Source organism: Tamandua tetradactyla, chromosome 6 (assembly GCF_023851605.1).
Source record: "Tamandua tetradactyla isolate mTamTet1 chromosome 6, mTamTet1.pri, whole genome shotgun sequence".
NCBI lineage: Eukaryota > Metazoa > Chordata > Mammalia > Pilosa > Myrmecophagidae > Tamandua > Tamandua tetradactyla.
Window position 1 is genome coordinate 30,439,066 of NC_135332.1, and position 17,217 is coordinate 30,456,282.

Below are 17,217 nucleotides of genomic sequence, written 5' to 3' on the forward strand. Positions count from 1 at the left end.
TCTGTCCCGGAGGCTCCCCGAGCGCCAGCCAAAGTGCGATTAGGCGCAGCGGGAAGGAGCAAGAGGATGGGGATGGACCGCATCCCCGCGGGGGCGCCTGGGTGGGGGGCACCTCATTAGGACCGCAGGGGCCGTATACATAGCCCCCAGCCCTCACACTTAAAAGTGCCACGCTGTGGACTTTACCCACTCCGGTCTCCAGGGTTCTGATTTCTCAGGTTTGCGGAAATGCCCCCCTCTTCCAGCCCCTGGACGTGTTTTCGGCTCCTAAACCCTGTGGTGCGGACAGTTGGCCAGCCCGGGAAAAGCAGGGCCTCGCGCACGTGCGCGGAGCCAGGTGCCCTCTGTCCTTCGAGCTCTCGGGTCACATCCCCCGGGTTACAGGTTACAAGGCGAGAGCCGGGAAAGGGACCCTTCCGCTCCCCTACCTCTCACAAAAACAGAGGTGGGCGAGGGGTGGGGGGAGGGGGACCAAACAGTTTGCAAGTGATGTAGTAAGTGAAAAAACAAAAACAACTTTTCTCCTCTGCTTCTTGAGTCCATTCCTAGCCCCCTACCTTTCCTTTTAGCCTGTGGATGAGGGGAACAGATTATGTGTTGAGGGACGAAAGAAATGACACGTATTTACTGAGGTATGTGTCTAGTGTGAACTAGGTCCTGTGCTAGGTGCTGCGCTTTTGGTTGAAGGTTCAAACAGGAGAAATTATTTGCCCAGGAGTTCAAACCAACCCAGGCATGCTTGACATCATCGTGCCACAAAGAGGGTGTGTATGGAGGGGGAGAATGCAGGTGCCCCCAGGCCTGGGTCTCACTTCAGCCCTTCCTAAATCCTATCGCCGGCTCCCCACTTCCACCCTTACCGCCCACAGCGCGCACCGAGCCCCAGCACGCGCAAAGCTGGTGGCCCTGGAAATCAGAGCGCAGGAGAGAGAAGATGACGCTGGAGATGGGGCAGGGGCTAGAAGTCAGCGAGGAATTCCTCTAATTTCTCTGCTAGGGGCTGGGGTCACATTAATCAGACAAACGTATGCTGCTTTTCCACATACACAATGGGGAATGAACACTTTGAAAAGGCGAGCTTGACCCGTGCCACTCCCTTTCTTTAAATCCTTTACAGTCACTGCCAAGTCCCAACTCCTTAAACTGGCTTATGGGTCCCCTTCCTCTCTCATCCCTTCACTCCTCACTTCTTCCCTGCTCTTCCTGCTCTTTCTCGCCTTGGGGATTTCCCTTCTTCAGGAACACCCTTCTTTCCCCACCCCATTTGCTGGGCTCACTCATCCTTCAGCCTCAGCAGTATCTTCTCCAAGGAGGCCTTTCCCAACCTGTTGGTCCAGGTCACTCTGCCCGTCACCCATGCCCGCAACTCCTTTTATTACACCTATCACAGCATAACTACCTGCATACTTAGGTGCTGTAAATATATTTGCTCGCATCATCTCTTGTGAGCCTCATAACTCTATGGAGTGGATGCAGTTAACGTGGCTTTACTGTTGGGAAATCACAGCTTGCCCGGGGTGGTCTAGCTAGTAAATGGTAGAGCTGGGGTTACAGCCGGAGTTCAGGCCTGTTGTTCAGGGTGTGTCATCCCTCCATCCTGAAAGCTCCGGGAGGGCAATGACCTTGCTAGTCTCATTGGCAAATGTACCCTGGCACACAGCAGGTCTTAGTGGTCTGTTATTGAATGAATCTAGTCCCCTGCTAAATCTGGGCTCCATTTGAGTCACATCATTTAATCTTGACAATGACGGGTCACTCTGGAATCATCCCGATTTTACTAGAAGGAAATAGAGATGCACGGAGATCAAACACTTTGTCCAGGGTCAAATCCTGACTCTTTGATGTGATTAGCAGCAGTTTCCAACTTTGTTTCCAAATTCCCTAATGGGAGGGGTGGGCAGATGACCTCCTGTTGCCTGTAGCCTCTCTAGTTCTGATTGCCCAACTCTGCCTTCCAGGGGTGGGGGTGCCACTTCCAGAGGTGGGAGTGCCAACCCTCAGAGGTATTGCATGCAAAATGCCACTCTGAAAGAAATATAGAAATTCCCAATCCTTCTATGCAAAAACTTTTAGGACACAATCCTATCACTCTTTAAACTTTCTCGTCTCATAGTGGCAATGAGTGAGTTGGACGAGCACTCATGTGCCCCAGAGGGCAGCTGCGTGCCCAACGATGGGGATGGGATTGGAATGGGAAACCCACCCCAGCTGGTCCCAGAGGAGGCCAGTGCATAGCCCTTGAGCTGCAGAACTTCCTTTCCTCGGGTGTGGGTTTCACCTCAGGACTCAGGTCAGTCATCCTGGCAGAGGGCCTGTGGGGCCAGGAGCCACCTGAGGTGACAGGCACCTCAAAGCCCTGATGAGCCCTGACTCAGGCATCCAGGCTTGGAGCTCTCCAGCGCATCTTCACGCTTGCCCAGGATTGCAGTGTTAGAGCCAAGGGGGCTGGTTTCCAAGAACATGGCCTCGTGCTTGCAAATGGGCCTTGTGGTGGGATGAGCAAGGGTGAGAGGGAGGGGCAGGCTGGCGGGCATTTAATCCCCCCAGTGACCTCGGCAGGTGGGTTTTAGTATTCATGTAAATTTTACAAATGAGAAAACAGTAGGGAAATGAAGAAAGTGCTTTGCCCAAGAGGCTGCGTGGCGAGTAGACAATAGCCCAGATGTGCAGACCTGCACTGCTGTGACTGCCTAAGAAGGCAAAGACTGGGTCCTGGGTGATCTGGTAAGAATGAGGGTGGGCTTGGGTGAAGAGGTCACCAAGAGGGTGTCCCCATTCAGGCAGTTTTGCTAGATCTGTTGTGCTGTCTACATTCTGGATCCAAGACATTGTGCGGGGTGGATCTGGGGTGGAATAAATCCCTTCCCAGGCCTGAGTCTCCTTCCCAGATACCAATAACTTGCGCTGACTGAGCACTTAGTCTGTGCCAAGCAGTGCTCTAAAGGGCTCAGCTCTCTTCATTCTCACTCTTAGTTCTCCCATTATACAGATGAGAAAAAGGAGACAGAATGGATATGTAACTTGTCCAAGGCCACAGAACTAGGAAGTGGCAGAAGAGAGACTTGGCCCAGGCAGTCAGCTGCAGAGCTGCATTCTTAGCCAGAACATCATAAACTTGCCCTAAAGAAAGCTTACATGTTCTACCTCCAGTAGGGGAAAAGGCGCCAAGTGCTTCAGGAGAAAAACAACTTGGAGTGATGCCTGGGTTGTGGGGGAGGAGAGGGGACAGTGTTCCTAAGTCAAGTATTTTTTTTTTTTTTTGGCCTAGCAGTTGCTGTCCATTAACTTAGAAAACTTCAAGTTCCTTGGGCTGTCTTATCAGAAGAGTCAGTGACTAGGAATTGGCTACCTGGGTTTGAACTTGTGTGCTTTTGGGTCAGTTGTTTCCCATCTTATTCATTTTCCCACCCTAGAAAACGAGAGATTGGGTAGATTTTATGATTTCACCAGTTTTGCAGCTCCCCTGTAATTTGATGGAGATCAGAGAGGCAGTCTTGGTGGCTCTTTCCTTGACAGCACAGCAGAAGCCAAATAGCTCCCAAGAGCCCTCATTTCCAAACCAGTTCTAACCCCAGCTTTTCTTCCACACTGGGCCCATGGTGATGTCCAAGGTTCAGGGGCAGGGCAAGGACATACTGAGTCAGCACGGAGATTGCTGGGGGCAAAAACATCTCAGCTCTTCTCTCTGTACAGGCTGCAGCCTGCTTAGCTGCAGGGGTCCACAGTCCCAGGAGGCATGGTAATATTTTTGAAATATTCTGGCCTGAGTCCCTAGGCTCACCCAAACACGCAAAAACCTGTTTCCTCCTCCCCATCTCCACCCCATGGGACTCAGAGCATTTCCCCAAATCGCCCTGATAGGGAAAGGCCCTCATTTTCATTTTCAAGCCCTGGGAATTGGCCTTCCAGGCTCTAGCTTTGGCTCACTTGCTGTGTGACTCCAGCCAGTTTACTAAACTTTTCTGAGCTTTGGATTGCCCCTCTATGAGTGGTCTTGGAAGAATCTAGTAATGCTGTAGATCAAGGCCCAGAACTTCAGAGCTGGGTCCCATCAGCAGCTGTGAATAGTCTATATTCTCCTGCCTTCTAAGTCATACCACAATACAGTATTCATTCACTTGTTTGTGCCTTTATTCATTCAACAAATATTAACTAGATCAGGCACTGGAAGATAGGCTCTTGAGCAAGACATTTAATCCTGCCCTCAAGCAACTAACAATCTAGAGAGGAGACCCAAACAAGCAAATTGGTCTTCCTAAAAGAATATCAGGGAAAACAGCTAGCAGATCTGTTCTACCTGTGCCTTCCAGGGAGCATTTCTGTCTTGCCTTTCAGCAGGTATGGCAGCTGGGACCCCAGGTGCCTCCAGGATAAAGAGGAGACCCATGATCCAGGGTTTGGGTCCCCCAGTGGTGTCCCATCCTGAACACCTTCTTTCACTTACCCACCTTCTTCTTGTTCTTGGCTTCTGCTGACCATCCTCTCCCCTCTCCTTTTTACCCCTCCTCTGCAGCTCAGAGACATCCTGACAACCTTTACCCCACCTCCATCTGCATCCCTCCCTCCCAGCCATTCTCAGTCCCAGCCCCCGCTCCCTACAACAAACTCACCCTGACGGAACTGTCCATTGTCCTCCCTCAATAATCACCAGCGATGGCAAGTAATATTACAAAGGGAACAGAATAGAGTATGGACTCAAAGAATTCAAGTTCAAGGACCAGATATGCTCCTCTCTAGTTGTGTAGCCTTAGCCAAGTTACCCAACCTCTCCATTTCAGTGTCTCAGTGGCTATCTTAGCTGCCAAGTGGGTATCTTGCCTACCTTGCAGGCATGTAATGAGATTAGATGAGGAAATGAATGTGGGAGTGCCTGGTAGATGACATAGAAGGTCCTACATATTTGTGTGTGGTGGGGGGCGTGTGGGGGGAGGTGTAAAATTTTCTCAAGCCTCTTCCGGAGCCTGGCAAGTGGAGATTCATGTTCAAGAGTTTGTCTCCCCTGGGTTGACCAAGAGGGAGAGACTGGATATTTGGAGGGGGAGGCTGAGTTTCTGAAGAACAAGTTTTTCAGAGAATCTTCCAGGAGGGCATTTCCAGTGACAGGTGACTTCAGAGACCTAGAAGGAGTTTTGCAAAATAGAAATGGAGCCTGTCACTCCCCTGCTAAAAGCCTCCCATAACTTCCTGGTGTCCTTAGAATAAAGTACAAACACCAGCTCACTTTTTACAAAGCTGCAGCTTTTCTGCCCAACTCCTGCTGACCTCTCAGGCCTTATCTGGTGCATTCAGGTAAGGCCTTACCTGGTGTCTTCTTTCAGTTCCTTTAACACAAACATACCAAGCTTCTACCTGTCTCAGAGCCTTTGCATATACCATTCTCTCAGCTTTGCACATACTTATTCCCAATACAGGAGGACGGGTTCCTTTCTGTCCTCCAGGTCTTAAACAAGAAATGCCATCATCTCCATGGCAGGTCCAACCTGTTATCTCTCATCTCAGGTATCCTTTTCCTTCAAAGACTTTGTCATTTCAATTCCAAATGCAAGTATTTATTTATTTCCTGCCTCTACCAATGGAATATAGGTTCCATAAGGGCTTGCCAGGCAGTCTGATTCACCATTGAATCTGAGATGCTGTAATGTCTGCTGAATGAATGAAGGAACAAACAGACCCCCTTCTGCTACCTGGCCAGAAGACACTTACAACAGGTCAAAGGAAAGGCAATTCCCTGAGACCCCCTCTCAGCCAGGAAATCCTTGCTACCTAGCTCAAAGCCTACTAACTAAGGTATTTCCTCTCATTTGGCTTCTGAGGTTCCCTCCTTCTACGCAACAACTATTCTGAAACTTGAAAACTGCTACTCCAGTTCCTTCCTTTTTGCAAATGTCACACTAAAGAGAACAAGGTGATTTAGTCTCTGCCTGCCTTGTGTCCTTGCTTACCTGTAACCACACCTGCGTTCCTCTCCCCATCACTTGGTGTGCTCTAGCCACATCATTCTGTTTCATATTTCCAAACATGCTACCACAGGCCCTTTGCACATGCTTAGCCATGGCCCAGAGTGCTTCCCACCCCATCCACAGCCCCTCACTGAGTTCAGGATTCAGCTCACATTTCCACAGGGATGCTTGTCCTGCCCCACTTCTCCTTCTGAGATCTGGACTTCCAATTACACATATCCACAGCACCCTGAACCACCTCTCCTGGTGACTGATTAAGAATTACCTCCTCCATCCAGAGTGATGCCTCAATAAATCCCAGAAGGATTTGAACAGTGAATAAAAAAGTAATTGCTAAGTCCCTTTGGGGGAATGATGAGAAAAGGGGAAAATTCAACTTCCCCAAGTAGAGAATTCTTAATATTCTCACAACCAGTGGGGACAACCAAAGCAATAGGCCAAACCCCCAATCTTGGGGTTTGTTCATAATGAAACTTAATCCCGCAAAGGATACGCTAAGCTTACTTAAAATTAGGCCTAAGAGTCACCCCCAAGAGAACCTCTTTTGTTGCTCAGATGCGGCTTCTCTCAGCCAACACAACAAGCAACCCCCTCTCTACATGAGACATGACTCCCAGGGGTGTGGACGTTCCTGGCAACGTGGGTCAGAAACCCTAGAATGAGCTGGGACTCAGCACCAAGGGATTGAGAAAACCTTCTCCACGGAAAGGGGGAAGAGTGAAATGAGACAAAGTGTCAGTGGCTGAGAGATTCCAAACACAGTCGAGAGGTTATCCTGGAGAGTATTCTTACGCATTAAGTAGCTATCACCTTGTTAGTCAAGATGTAATGGAGAGGCTGGAGGGAACTTCCTGAAAATGTAGAGCTGTGTTCCAGTAGCCGTGTTTCTTGAAGATGATTGTATAATGATATAGCTTTCACAATGTGACTGTGTGATTGTGAAAACCTTGTGTCTGTTGCTCTTTTCATCTACCTTGGCAACAGATGAGTAGAATATATGGAATAAAAATAAGTAATAGGGGGAACAAATGTTAAAATAAATTTAATTTGAAATGCTAGTGATCAATGAAAGGGAGGGGTAAGGGGTATGGGATGTAAAAATTTTTTTCCTGTTTTCTTTTTATTTCTTTTTCTGAATAGACGCAAATATTCCAAGAAATGATCATGATGATGAATATGCAACTATGTGATGATATTGTGAATTACTGATTATATATGTTGAATGGAATGATCAAAATAGGAATGTTTGAGTTTGTTTGGTGTTTTTTGGTATTTAAAAAAATAAAATAAAAAAATTAGGCCTAAGAGTCTCCCCCAGGAGAACCTCTTCTGTTGCTCAGAAGTGGCCTCTCTCTCAGCCAATACAACAAGCAAACTCACTGCCCTTTCCCTCTGTACGTGGGACATGACTCCCAGGGGTGTGGATCTTCCTGGCAGCGTGGGACAGAAATCCTAGAATGAGCTGGGACTCAGCATCAAGGGATTGAGAAAACCTTCTCGACCAAAAGGGGGAAGAGTGAAATGAGACAAAATAAAGTGTCAATGGCTGAGAGATTCCAAACAGAGTCGAGAGATTATCCTGGAGGTTATTCTTACGCATTAAATAAATATCACCTTGTTAGTCAAGATGTAATGGAGAGGCTGCAGGGAACTGCCTGAAAATGTAGAGCTGTGTTCCAGTAGCCATGTTTCTTGAAGATGATTGTATAATGATATAGCTTTCACAATGTGACTGTGTGATTGTGAAAACCTTGTGTCTGATGCTCCTTTTATAGACCATATCAACAGATGAGTAAAACATATGGAATAAAAATAAATAATAGGGGGAACAAATGTTAAAATAAATTAGTAGATTGAAATGCTAAGATCAATGAAAGGAAGGGGTAAGGGGTATGGTATGTATGATTGTTTTTTTTGTTTTCTTTTATTTCTTTCTCTGAATTGATGCAAATGTTCTAAGAAATTATCATGATGATGAATAATCAACTATGTGATGAAAAAAGTATTCATATTGTATGTTGATTGGTTTTATTAATAAAAATTTTTTTAAAAAGTTACCTCCTCCAATTATACTGTTGTAACCGAGAAATCAGGATTTAAGGGATGATTTTTGATTACTGAATCATTTTATACATATTCCTTTATGCTTTCCAGTATATTGGAGTAGACAGAGAGAAACTCCTGAAATCTCTAAATTGTAGTCCAGCTGCCTGAATCTCTGATAATGATTGTATAACCCTTATCTTCTACCCCTGTGATTGTAAAAACCTTGTGACTTACCTTCATTTATAGCCAGTTGACTAGTTTTTCAACTTCAGAGTCTTGTAATCGTGAAAGGCATCCCCTAATGTTTATTAATGAAGGGTCTTGGGCCAGCCTAGAACTAGCCCACCCCAAATCCAAAGTTATCTTGATAACTGAGACTGGATCTAACCGAAGTGGGCCCGCCTGACATGCGCAGTAGCTTAGACTTTAACCTACAAGCCACCTATACCTCATTCTGCCATTTTCTTTCATACATTCAGTGACTAAGCCTGTAATCAGCCTGCACATGTTCAGTGTCAGTGATCAGATCCCCTCTGATTACATCATCGGGGGCCACTGTGCTCATTATTTTAAACCCTGCCCATCTTTTCTCTAATAAAACTACCCGAAAACCTGCGGTTTGGGGAGACAGATTTGGGGCTGCTAGGCCATCTGCTCTCCTACTACGTGCATGGTGATAAACTCTTTCTCTCTTTGAAACCCCAGTGACTCAGGAATTGGTTATTGAGCTCATCGGGCAAAAGAATCTACAACTTTTGTCCGGCGACACTGTCAGTTCCACAAGGACAGGGACCATAGTGGTTTTGCTCCCATAGTTTCCCTAGCGCTGAGTAGAGACTTAGAGTAGCTGCCTGATAAATATTTGTTGCCTGTATGACTATGCAATTCTCCCATCTAGTAAACTTGTGTAGGGTGTGGTCTCAGGCCTGGAATGAGACCAAAGCAAGCTGTCATCACCTCAGTTGTGTTGTAATCTGGTCATCTGACTATAGATATGCTAACAAAGGACAGGGCTGGGGGCACTTGTTTTGAGCATCTTCAGTTGAAAATACTGCCCCACTCACGAGTCTTCCCATCAACACACATGAGAGCTGGAGACTGTGAGAGTAGGTTAGTCTGAGCATTTGAGTCTCATTACCTAATGCCAGATGCAACAACCAAATATGAGTCCCTGGTATTTTCAATGGGCTTTTGCAGCTTGCAAAACACACTCACTATAGTTAACATTATTTTCCTGGCGAGGGAAATGAAACCAAGAGAGGTTAGGGGACAAGCCCAAGGTCACACATACCGTTAGTAAGTGGTAAAGGCAAAACTTGAATGCTGGGCTTCTGAAGCCAGCCGGTTTTCCATAGACAGTTACACAAAGGGAGAGGATGTACTCACCAGCAAAGATTCCAGAATTCTGGCCTTTTAGGCAGTTGTTGGATTCTTTTGTTCATTCATTCACTCGTTCATGTATTTGTTCAGGGCATACACGATCCATACTGCCTTCAAAGAGGCCACAGCCCAATACAGGCATTTGTTATCTAGGGCCTATGAATGGCCTGAGCTTATTATATATACTTTTTGGTGTGTATGTACGAATATGCATTTTCCTTGTAAACTTTCAAAGGGCTTTGTGACAACCCCTGCTCTTCATACTACCCCCCCCAAATGGTTACAAGCCACTGGTGTAACACACGTTACGCAGTGTAAATGAGCAGCAGCCCCTCTCCTGCCTGTGCACACCAACGCTCCTGGTTCTAAAACTGTCCCCAGGGAGATACTTTCATTTATTCACTTTTCCCGCTAGCATTAGCGACAAAGCGCAGAGACGGTGAGGACGGCCGTTATTGCAGGTTTGCGTGTGCCAGTCACGACAGCCTTACACCTTCATCTCCTTTACACCCCACGGAAGGCCTGTGAGTTTAGGAACATGCCCAAGCTCACACAGGTGAATTATGAGGGCCTCGTGGGGACAGGGTGCGGGTGGCCGAGGAAGTTTCCTTCGGGGATGCAGCAGTGATCAAGGCTTCCCACCAGAATTGAACAGCAATTTGTACACTATCCCAACAGCATTCCAGCCCTCCTCCTTTCATTCCACAGATATTTCTCGAGCGTCTCCTAAGGGCTGGGGCTGTGCCGGGGATCGTGGTATCCAGCCTCCAAGATGGTCCCCCAGGGACGCCTGCCCCCTGGTATCCCACACTGTGCCAGGGCTGGTCTGCGGGACCAGTAGCATTCAGCAGAAGTGGAGAGACATCATTTCCAATATTCAGTGGGAGCAGGTGCAGTTCACCCTCTTTGGTGGATCACTTACTCTGGGGGAAGCCAGCTGCCTTGTGTGGACCACCCAGTGGAGAGGCCTCTAGCCCGTGGACAGTGATGAGCTGAGGCCTCCAGCAACCTGGAGAACTAGCCTGGACTCAGATCCTCCAGCACCTGTCCCGTCACAATGTGCCCCAGAGGCTGTGCGAGGTAATAAATGTGTGCTATTTGCGGGAATTTGTTATGCAGCAATAGAGACCTATGTCAGGGATACATCAGTAAACAAAATAGACAAGCATCCCTGCCCACGTGGTTCTTATATTCTATGGAGAAGAGACAGACAGTAAACAAAGGGCGTGGTGCTTCGGGTGAGCACAGGAGAGACGCCCAGTCCAGCCCTGCTGGAGGGGAGGAGCGTGGAGAGGTGCGCATGTGGGGTGATAGCGAGAGGGGGTTCTCTGAGACGTGACTTCTAAGCTGAGATCTGCAGGATGGGAAGGAGTTAGCCTGGTGAAGAAGAGAACGGTGTTCATAATGAGGAACATATGTGCGAAAGTCCCAAGGTGAGAGAGGTGATAGAAAGGGCAAAGGTAGAGGGGCTTGCAAGCATCATACCCATGGGCTGCAAGGAGCTGCGAGGTTTGGAGGCAGAGAGTAACACAGTCATATTTGTATTTTAGAAACATCATTTAGTTGCTGTTGTTGATCCCCCCAACACATGTACATACAGACTCACTCTCTCTCTCTCCGTGGTCCTGTGGCTGAGCACACCCAGCCTTTGGGGAGACCACAGCCCAGGCCAACCCGGTCCCCAGGGTGGCGGTGGGATAATGACAGGCTCCCCTCTGCTCCTCCTCGGCCAGCCCTAGCCTACTTCAGGGTCAGGTTCCCAAGGCTGCTATATTGGGCTCTCGTGGGTAAGGGTTTCATCCCTCCTCTGCCCATGGTGGGCCGGCTGCCCCCCAGGATGGAAGGGTCCCTTGTATCTCCAGGGTGGCAGGGCCTCCTCCCCGCAGCCACGGCGCCCAAGATAACAGGGCAGCCTGGGAGCTGTTTATGAAAAGGCAGCCGAGTGGGGAGCAGTCTGGGCCACCGGAACGAAGACTGTGGCTCCAGATAGCAATTGGGGCGGGGAAGGCTGTCTAAATTACAGCTCCCAGAATAGAGGGGCCAGGAGGGAGTGGCGGGGCATCCTACCAAGGAAGCCCTGGCAGTCTGCCAGGCCCGTCTGGGCTCCAGGCTTGGCCATGGGCAGAGGCGGAGTGACCACGTGTCCCCTGGGCTACAGGGCAGCGAGTCTTCCTCAGCCAAGGCCACCCGGCAGCTGCGAGGTGGGGAGAGGCGGTGGCAGGGTGGCTTCTGGGGCTGGGAGAGGACTGGCCCCGGGTGACCTTCTGGAAGGGGTGAGGGTGCTGAGGGGAGAGAAGGGCTGGGACAAAGGAGCAAGTGACATCTTGCCTGTCCCTGGAGGAGACTCTCCCTTACACGTGTCGGGATAGTTCATATAAGTGTCAAAATATAATAAGGATGACAGCTGTGACAGCAGCGGCTTCCTGTCAGAGACTGCTCTGAGCAACAATGCATACCACTTCAGTTAACCCTCACACCTCCCCATGATGGCGTTGTTATTAAACCTATTTTATGGATGAGGAAAGCGAGGCCCAGAGAGGCCAGTACCTGCCAAGTAGAACCAGTGGCCGTGAACCCAAGACTCGATCCCAGGTTGGTCTGACTCCAAAGCTTGGGCTCAGAGTCAGGGAATCTGGTGTGGAGCCTTTTCCTTCTCTGGGCCTCAGTTCTCTCACCCAGCACATGGGGTCATGGTGTCTGTAGAAATCACATGGGGCTGACATGGAGTGCTAGGAACAGATTCAAATTGGAGGGCCTGGTTCAGCCATGCCTTAACCACTCAAAGCCTCAGTTTCCTCATCTGGAAATGGGGATAATTATAGGTTCTTCATAGGGATCCTCAGAATCTGATGAGATTACATACATTTAAAAGTGCATTCATGGATGTGGGAGACCTGGGTTTGATTCCCAGTCCAAGCACTTCTTAAAAAACGAACAAGTAAAAGACAAAGAAAAATTCAACAAATGGTGCTGCAATAATGGAATATTCACATGGAAATATAATGATATGTGACCCCGCGATGTAGCATACAAAAAAGAAAGCGCGCTCATGGAAATGACGTGCCACGTTTCAAGTCACATGGAAATTGGATACGTATAAAGGCAGTGGTTTCCAGTTCACGAGGGGAATTCACAACACACAGTGTCCTCATGGAACACCCCTGGATAAAATGAGGAATTACTCCTTTGCTTATCCTTTGTGGATGTTCAGTTTTCCTATAGGGCGTGGTTTAAAGCAAGACACACTTGCTGCCTGGGAACTCTTTCTTCAACTGCTTGTGGCCGAAGTGCTGGTTTTTGGCTCCATCCCCAAGTTCCTAGCATCAGCTGTTTCCCGGGCTGGGGGACTCCATACAGAGGAGACAAGCACAGCCCTGAATGACCCTTATCTCCAGGCAGCTGCCGGCTCTCCCCAGCCTCCTGCCCTCTCAGCTGTGTTACTTAATGTCATGCAAGAGCCTCTAATCTGCCCCAGGGGAAGTGCCGCAATGAACCCCAGAGGCTGGAACTTGCTGATTCATCTGGGGAGTCAAGGACAGTTTAAGGGCACTGAGTCGGGGACAGGAGGGAGCACCTGGCCGGCAGCCTCCTGGATGTTCTCATCAGGCACCATTGCTCCCCTTTGTCCCTCCATCCCTGGCTCAGTGTCTGTCGTCTCTGAGTCCCTTCCAGGCAACAGGGAAGCACCTGCCTCCCTTCTACCTGCTCCTCCCCAGCCCTAAGATGCTTCCTTTGTAAGACTGGGGCTTCTTTTCTGTCCCCAGGATCCTCCTATCCACTGGGGGGAGGTGTCTTGACTTGGCACCTGCCACCTTCTGATTAGGACACACGACTGCATTGTTATGATTGCTGAAGGCACCGTGAACTCACACCAGAACCTGGATGTCGCCAGTTCCTACTGCTGCTCACAAGGTCAAAGCTCCTGGCCAATGGGAGCACCCCCTCCATCCTCGGGAGGATTCTGAGGAGACTCTTACAGAGGGAGACACTCATGCACTTGTTCGTCCGATGCGTGCTTACTGAGGACCTACTATGTACATGTCTGGCCCTGTTCTAGGTATCAGGGACACAGGCCCTTGTGGAGCTCATCTAATGAGATCGAGCAACCAACAAGAAGTTATAGAGAATGCTAGAAGGCAATAAATGCAATGGAGAACATAAAGCAGGGAGGGCTGCAGGGAGTACAGGCAAGGGTGACCAAGGGGGAGTTTGTTATTTTATGAAGGGCCCTTGGAGAAGGCCACATTAAGATGACATTTGAGCCCAGTGAGGGGTGCAGCCGTGCAGGGAGGGCTCTGGGAGAGGAGCCTTCCAGGAGGGGAACACTAAACCGTAGAGTCCCGGGATGGGAGAGGTCTTGGTGTGTCCAAAGAGCAGCCAGCAGGCCAGCGTGGCTAGTGTGAAAAGAGCCAGGGGTGAATGGCTGGTGGTGAGGGTGGGAGTTGGGGAAGAGGACAGATCACGTTAAGGCCTGGGAAGAGTTGGATTTTACTTTGAGTAAAGTTAGGAAGGTCTCCAGAAGGTGAGAGCAGAGGAGTGGCACCCTCTGGCTAAGGTTTTAACAAGATCACCTGGCTCCTGGCTGAGGCCTGGCTGCACTGGGGTCAGAGGAAGAATAGGGAGATGAGTTAAGAGGAAAAATCCAGGCAACAGACAATGCGGCTTGGATCAAGGTAGTCGCAGTGGAGGTGGTGAAATGTGGTCAAATTCTAGATTCATTTTTTTTCTTGCTGGTCTAGAAACATTTTAAACATACAGCCAACAGGATTTGCAGATGAATTGGAATGTGGAATATGAGGGAAAGAAAGTAAGGTTCCAAGGTTCCTGACCCGAGCTACTCTAAGGAACAAATTATTTACTGAGAAGCAGGTCGGAAGGATGAAAGTTTTTGGTTTTTTAATTAATTTTTAATTTTTTTTAAATACCAAAAAACACCAAACAAACACAAACACTCTTAACTTCTGATTGCTCCGTTCTACATATATAATCAGTAATTCACAATATCATCACATAGTTGCATATTCATCATCATGATCATTTCTTGGAACATTTGCATCTATTAAGAAAAAGAAATAAAAAGAAAACAGGAAAAAAATTTATACATCCCATATCCCTTACCCCTCCCCTTCATTGATCACTAGCATTTCAAATTAAATTTATTTTACATTTGTTCCCCCTATTATTTATTTTTAGTCCAAATGTTCTACTCATCTGTTGACAAAGGTAGATAAAAGGAGCATCAGACACAAGGTTTTCACAATCACACAGTCACATTGTGAAAGCTATATCATTATACAATTATCATCAAGAAACATGGCTACTGGAACACAGCTCTACATTTTCAGGCAGTTCCCTCCAGCCTCTCCATTATATCTTGACTAACAAGGTGATATCTACTTAATGTGTAAGAATAAACTCCAGGATAACCTCTTGACTCTGGAATCTCTCAGCCACTGACACTTTATTTTGTCTCATTTCACTCTTCCCCCTTTTTCTGGAGAAGGTTTTCTCAATCCCTTGATGCTGAGTCTGAGCTCATTCTAGGGGTTTTCTCAATCCCTTGATGCTGAGTCCCAGCTCATTCAAGGATTGCTGTCCCACGTTGCCAGGAAGGCCTACACCCCTGGCAGTCATGTCCCACGTAGACTGGGGGAGGGTGGTCAGTTCGCTTGTTGTGTTGGCTGGAGAGAGAGACCACATCTGAGCAACAAAAGAGGTTCTCTTGGGGGTGACTGTTAGGTCTAATTTTAAGTAGGTTTGACCTATCCTTTGTGGGGTAAAGTTTCATATGAACATCCCCCAAGATTGGGGGCTCAGTCTATAGCTTTGGTTCTCTGCACTGCTTGTGAGAATATCAAGAATAGGATGAAAGTTTTTGATGTGAAGATCCCAGTCCTTCAAGCCAGTTTAATTAAGTTGGGCTTAAGGGCTCAGGGCACAATTTGTCACCTCTTTTACTCTGCTCACATCTCAAGGGAGTGTGGCCGAGTTTCCCCCTGAAGGCAGTGCTCCCTGCAATTCTTTTCCATGCAGCTCCAGCCTTTCTCCTGGCTTCTCCCCACTGAGGCATTCTCCCAGCTCCCCAGCTCCCCCACATCCAGAGACGACTTACCTGCCCACCCTCCTGTCTTCCCCAATCACTTAGCGTGTACACACACACACACACACACACACACACACACAGAGAGAGAGAGAGACATGCATAATGTCCAATGACAGTATCGTTTCTTCTACCTTCTCTCCCCAGTTAAGCTGAGAACAACTGGAAGGCAGGACTTATTTTAAACTTCTTGGTGTTGATTGCACTGGGCACATTGGCGTTCTCAACACATGTGCTCAAATTGATCAGGAATGTGGATGCTCAAAGGGGCTACCCCTCTTCCTAGGGATCGGGGGGCTCTAAGCAGCCTCCTCCTTACAGCAGCCTTGCAGGGGCCTGGGGGATGTAGAGGACAGGCAGAGCTTACCAGGCACTGGAGATACCCAGATCCCATCAGGGTTCACATCAAGAGAAGTTGAGCTGGGGCTTCCTATTCCTCTTGGCCCACCTTTCGATTGACCATCGAATCCCAAATCCTTATTAGCTCTAGGATATCACCTAGGGTGAGACTATGGTCCTTCAACCCTGGGTTCTAACAGGCGCCCCAGGGGTGTCCCCCCACCCCCCCTTACTTCCCCCCCTTACTTCAACAAGAGAAGCTCTACTTTCACCATTTATATCACATGTGTTCCCAGGTACATTTCATTCGGAAAAAGGATTTGCTGCTAAGGAAACATCTGTAAAACACTGGCGTAGCAGAAGTGTCAGGAACTCTGGTTCTAGACCTGATCATGCATTTGGCCAGGTTTAGCTTCTGTCTCCTCATCTAAAAACAGGGAAATACCTTTCCAACCACAGGATAACAGCTGGGAAGTTCTGCAAAGCAGCACTCTCCAACTTTAAAGTCTGACAGCTGGGGAGTGGGCACTGTGGGAGATTGTGACTCAGGTGCCGTGTGTTGCCCATCTCTGTGTGCCCAGTGCCCGTGCCAGTCCTGTATACTGACCAAATGCAAATGTGTAAGCAAGGAAAGCTTCTCCAACCTCTTGTCAGTCATTGCTGCAATGACCGCCACATCTAACTACAACCACCTTACAGCTCACAAATGTTTTCCCTTCTATTCTAGCTGATCTTCCTACAATCTTGTGAAACAGCCATTGTTTTTATTTCTACATTGAACTAATGAGGAAAGTAGGCTTGTGTCTGCTGCTTCATATTTTGTGGTGTGCTTTCAGTCAAGTCACTTCTTTGGTTTTGTCACCTGCAAAATGGGAGCCACTGTTTCTGACATAACTTCGGGCCAAGGAATGTGTAAGAATCAAAGGTTCCAAGAAGCTAACTGCAGCAGTAGGGGACAGAGATCAAATTTAAACCCAGCTTCTGAGCTGAAATATTTCTGCTGTATCCCACCCCCACCCCTGCCACCCACTGGAGGCATAAGTCAGCTCCTGCCGACACATGGGTAAAAGCGTTGATAAACTCATTTATTTTTCTCTCCTTGCTTTTGGTCATCATTAGGAATTTGTTTGGAGATGGGGAATAGGTGAAGATCTACCTTTACACTTTTCTAAATAACCCTTTTATTTGAGTACCTACTGTGTGCATAAGTGCTAGGGAGGCAGGTCTATTTATGACACACAAAAAAAGAAAATTTAACCTTTGTCAGACTGTTGCCTGCAGATAAAGTGCCTGAATTGGAACCCCAGAATATTAGTGCTGGAAAGCTTCTCAGGGGTTATCTTCTCTATGTAAATCTTTTGTGTATATGTGTGTGTGAAAAAAACAAAACAA